This window comes from Pygocentrus nattereri, chromosome 10 (genome assembly GCF_015220715.1).
Source record: "Pygocentrus nattereri isolate fPygNat1 chromosome 10, fPygNat1.pri, whole genome shotgun sequence".
Taxonomy (NCBI): Eukaryota; Metazoa; Chordata; class Actinopteri; order Characiformes; family Serrasalmidae; genus Pygocentrus; species Pygocentrus nattereri.
In genome coordinates, this window is record NC_051220.1 from 39,529,298 (window position 1) to 39,535,297 (window position 6,000).

Here is a 6,000-nt window from a genome sequence, read left to right on the forward strand (position 1 = left end):
GTTTATCACAACATACATTAGAATAAAGTCGTATTCATAATTCAAATAAACAGAAAAACAATAAAAAGGAACAAGAATTTCTTGGGTCCATATTCGTCCTTGACACCTTCACAGCCGCCACAGAGACTCGTTAATATCATCAATTACATCATGAGCTCAATTTACTGAGCACTGATTGGTCAAACCAGGAGCTGCTTTTTAACTACATATAATACTGGGCTTCCTTGAGGAGAGGCTTGGAAATGGGTAAACAAACACACAAACACACTGACATACAGAAAAACACAATTTATTATGTATATATATATATATATATATATATATATATATATATATATATATATTCTATAAATTTTGTTTATTCTAATATTAACACTTTTCTCAGCAAATAAACACAAACTACACAAATAAATAGATTTTGAAAATGTGTCTTGGGTGCCTAAGACTTTCATATATACTGTATTTACGAAAATACGACTAGTATATATTGTATGTGAGCCTATATGTTACGTCCACGATGCCCTTTTGTTTTCACTGAAACAGTTTGAAGTAGGCACACTGCATAGACATTAGTCAGTCTAAAGCAATATAAAATGTTCTCATAATTAAAAGAATTAATAAATGGTTTGCAACGAAGGGTGAGACCAATAAGCCCCATGGTTTTCCATGGTTGTCCAAGAAGCGTAATTGCAGGTGGTGGCAAATGAAAATGAATCTTATTTGTTTATATTTATCCTCTTGTTGAACACAAAGTTAGGGAAGTTAATCAGATGTGTTTCCTACTTCACTAAATGCCTGTGAAGTTCAGTATATTACTCTACTCTGCAGTATATAAGGTATTAGGGATTAACATTTAAAAGCCATTAAAAACACCTTAAAAAAAGACTGTTGTAGTGCAATATTGGTCTACAGTGTTTTATTTGTAACAAATTTATTGTGCTATGCAACTTGAATTTAAAAAGTTATATATTGTTGCTTTATAAAATGTTATTTGTGTAATTCTAACTATTTCAAATTAATTATACAGGCTTATACCACGCACTATAAAATGTCATTGTTGTTATTATTGACACATGTGCAACATGAATCCCTGAAATATAAATATCACCAGGTTTATTTCCAAAAAAATATGGCTTGTTACACTCAAACCTGTGTTTTACAGTAAGTAGTAGCATGTGCAAGACATGAAAGCAAACTGTACAGCTTACATAAACAGTGATTTATTTATGGTTTACTGCTTGCTGTGTTTATGTAGCTGTCCATCTTCCTACAGCTATGTGATTGAGCCTCCACTGAACTTTATGGTTTATCCTCCTTTGTTCACCAGTACATCCCTGATTAGTGTTATAGGTGTAAAATGATGCGATCAGAGTTTAGAAAAGTCCTCCTATACCGTCAACACATGGGTTGGCATTGCAACCCATGGGCCTCATTAAAACTAAGGAATAACAAAACACTAATAGCTACAAACATAAAAACTGTGTGTACAGGTATTTGAGATGAGTGATCTATGATGTTCCCTAAGGCTCACTTGAGGAGCTTGTTTGTTTTTTTTTTAGGCTTATTACTCTACATTTTTAGCTAATAAAGTGAAGTAGGGAGTCGTTAAAGGGAAACAGCATTCAATACTCGCTCCTATCCAGAAGCGGGGGAGGATTTCACAGTGCAGTAGGTCCCCACAACCTACTGTCTATAGAAAGGCGGGGGGAAAAAAGCGATAAATAACTTATTGATCTTCCTTGTAGTAAAGCATAAGAATCTTAACCAGCGAGAAGCCTTGTACATAATTGGCCCTGCAAGCAACATTCATCTTGATTACATTCAATTTGAACCTATAAGGACTGGGTAACTATTGGTCATTCATCAAAGTCACATTGGCAGGACTTGGTAAATGGAACTTGGTCCATTTGTACCTGTGTCATCAAAACCAAGTGGTGTATCACCTAAATATTTGGATTAATATGAAAGAGAGAGAGAGAGAGAGAGAGAGAGAGTCATTAGTTCAGTGCTGAATGTATATTCATGCTTGCTTTGGACTGGTTTTCATGTTAATTCAGTCTAATGACTGTTTTATTTGTTTACTTTCCAGTCAAAATGGCTATTAAGTCCGGTTTTGGTGTTTATCAGCATCAGAAAAAAAAGCAGAAAATGTATATTTCACAGAAAATTACACAGAAGCCTCAGCAACTAAACATAATATGAGATGTTTCAGGACTTCATGTGTCCACTTTATACCTTTATTCCAGCTTCCATTCCTTTCACTAGACTCGCTTTCACTTTCTCAAAGAATCTGCAGACACGCCTCCAAAGCTCAGTCTGAGAAGCTGGTTGATTTTCTAAACTAATCAAACCCATTCAGTGGTGCTGAGGTCTGGACTCTGGGGTGGTCAGTCCATCGTCCAGCTTCTTTGTTTGGTGTGTCCGTCTCCTTTTCTCAGTGAGGTTCTTCTTGATCAGCTACACGTCCTTTCAGACCCACAGCGCTGAGTGGCCTTCTCACAGTGGAAGGATGGACAGAAACACCTGTGGATGTTTTCAGATCTGAAGCAGCTTGATTTTCTCCTCTCTCCCAGAGATGAAAGCTTTAAGCGCTGTTTATCTGATGGGGCAGTTTTGGTGTCTAGCAGGTCTTCCAGGTGGTTGTTAAGAGTCCCATTTTATGGGTAGCTCGTTTTTTGAACTCCAGATTTGTAAACTTAATTTTTTCCTCTTAATACTAGTGAATTATCTTATATACAGTCTCAGAAATAGTTCCTGAACAATTATAAACCTGTAATTAATGGCTGCTTTCACTGGAAATTAAATCAATGAAGGGTGGCCTCTGACTCTTGGACCACAGTACTACCAGACCAGTGCACAGGAATCCTGCCCACAGCAATATTTCAAACTGACTGTGTAGCACTAGAAGGAAAGCACTAATCACTGACTTTACCATGTTATTGTGTCTCCTTAATGGGAACATAACCAATTGCATAGCAATTACTAAGCCTACATGGACAGCACATGACACATCTGGGATTTGATCCAACCGCAGGATGAGCCGCTACATCCCCACGTGTTCTACCCACATGCCATTTAGAAGCACTGCGGTGTATTTCTGAAACGGTAACAGAGAAGTAGAACATCAGCTTAAAAGAAAATATGACATTCAATGGTTTTCAATGTGGTTATTGCTGCCAATTTGTTTAGTTAGTTGTTTATATTGGATTTACCGTGGCTGGTGTGTGTGTTTTATTTGTATCATCATGCAATGATGCCTGATCAAAAAAGAGACACATAATACACAAGTTCCTCTTCTTCTTCTTCTTCTTCAAACTTATTTCAATGTTTTCCTGCTTTGTATCTTTTCAAAGTCACCTGAATTCTTCAAGACACTTGACAATTTAGAAAGGAAACAAAGCGAAGCAGCTGCTTGTCATCAGTCTGCATCCTTGAACGTCGTTGCTTTGACCTTATTGTACTCAAAAGACAAAGCTGTTTTCAAGAAAGCAGCTCCTTTGGAAGCTGAATCAAAGATTTTTTTTTCTGTTTGTTTGTTTGTTTACTTCTGTTACCTATGGAAGTAAACACTCTGCAAAACGCTGTCATGTCCAAAAACGTGGATTTGTCTTTCAGCCTTGTGTTCTTCTGGCCCGTGCTGTTTGATGGGGGATTACTGTGCCTGGGAGCGAGGCCTGCAACGAGGAAGAGGACTGGCAGGGATTTGAGACTTATCGAATGGCGGCATGGATCCTGAATAAACAATTAATAACAAAGGAAGAGTGAGTTGAACATGGAGTCGCGAAGACTTTGCCAGAGTCAGCTGCGGTCATTAGACTGGGCCGAACTTTTTCCTCCGTTTGAGGAGGGATTAATGAGTGCTCGTTTAACAGACGCTCATTAGAAGACAATTAGACGGAAGAAACCCAAAGCAGAAGCAAAGCAATTTTGGAAGCCATTGGAAGATCCCAGACATCTGACATGCTCTGTATTTGCATGTGGGGCTTGAATCTGCTTAAGAACTGAACTCTGACCAATGTCAATCTGGTGCCTGCGTTCTCCACCAATCACATTAAGTCCCAGGCCGGTCGTTTGCAGGACAGACAGGCGATGTGCCCTTTCTTTGATGAATTCTACGCTTCAGTAGCTTGACCTAGAGCATATGTTATGTCAGACTCCTTTTGAATGGATAAACGGCACTGTGCGCATGGACAATCTTTTAACGTTCGCCGCGGGTGTTGAATAAAAGAACGCTATAAAACAATGGATTGATTGTGCATAATGCCGGGGGCCCTTCGCACAGCAAAAAGTGTTTAACTCTGCATTATTACCCCTTAATTAAATCCAAATAACGGCGATGCAATGTAAATGATTGCTCTTGATGAGAAGACTCTATCTGCCTCTATTCGAAGCCGGCGGCCCAGAAGGCGAAATACATTTTTTGTTGTTGTTGTTTGTCTTCTATCTTCTCGCCGGTGCGATGGAGCGCTCACATCTGAGAAAGATAATCTGAAATCCCTTTTGTCAACAGCCGCATATTCCCTTTCTCTCCATGCTGTGGGGTCTGAGGATATCTCCACCCCGTACGCTCTCACATTAGCACTCGCGTGTTGCCATCTGCTTTCCGAGAATCACACAATTTACGCTCCTCTCTCCTCGGTGTGGAAACAGTGGAGCTCGTTGAAGGGGCGATGCAAGACGAGAGCATTTGAGTGCCGCCTTTTTTTCAGGGCTCTTTTGTCCTTGCTGATATAAAACCACCCTCGTACCTCCAGCTATGAAAATGTGTGTGTTGGGGGGGCGGGGGTCTTGCCGGGAATTCACTGGAGAAAATCAAAGTCGGTCTTTCTTTTTCTTTCTTTCTTTCTGCTGCAGAGGGAGGTGTTGAGCGTTAGAGTGGGATAAACTTGCCGTGCATGGTCTCTGTGTCTTTGGCATAAAAGGCTTTTGACAAACTGGGTCAAGCCAACTCTTTCTTTAATAAGTTGTGAATAACTTTGTGGCTTCATTATCTCCACACATCAACTTTGATTTCTCTCCGCACCTCCTATGGAGAGACAGAAAAACCCCTCGGCTGCTACGAAAAGGGGGCCGTATGCATCCAGACATTACAGACCAGCTGCTGGACAAAATCCTTTCACTCTTTTGTGCACAAGCCTCGGCCCCTTTCATACAGGCAATTAGACATGAATCCGTGGCAGCATCCAATCTGATCAGAGCCACTTTGAAGTCGCACAACTTTTCCTGTTTACTCACAAACCTAGCATTGCATCACACGGTTGTGCGATTCAGCAGAGTGAGCGTGAGCAACGGGCTGTCAGCATTCCTAGGCGGTTATAATGCCGAGCGTTTTCATTTGTACCTTTTTCTGGAACTGATTCTACTTGTAATAAATGATTCTTTGAAATGAAATAATGCAGCTTGGAGAACGAGGCCTGGAACATTTCTGCCCACGAGCTCCGAGAAGCCCACGAGCCGGAGCGCAGATGAAAGCAAGCTCCAAGTTCAATTAAATAATGAAATGTCTCCAGGCGAATGTCTCTGCCGAGCAATCATGCTGACTTTTTATTTCATGATTTTGTGATTATGGAAAGATTAGCCGCACATCGGGTCACGCTTCTGGTCAAGGTGTTTTAAATTACCATGTAGCAGTTCTAGATTCAAAGCAAAACGCACTGTCAAAAGGGCTGCACACCTGTCAGAATGAGTGGAGAGAGTTATTTTGTTCTAAAAGGGCCGGGGAAATGCAGGCTAATTGCTCGAAGGGAATATGGACATATTGGAACAAAATGAAACCAGTTAAACTTTTCATATGCTGTATTATATTGGCCACTGGCCAGCCCTTTCATTTACAGCCCCCTAAGACCTAGGTATGAAATGTGTAAGTGTGACATACAAGCAAGAAGCAAGAAAACACATGAATAACGTCATCAACAGATCAGCCTTCAGTTCTGTTTTGTTTTTATTCTAAACTAATCAGTATTAAGCTCTTAGCCATGAGGTTGTGCTTACATATAAAAA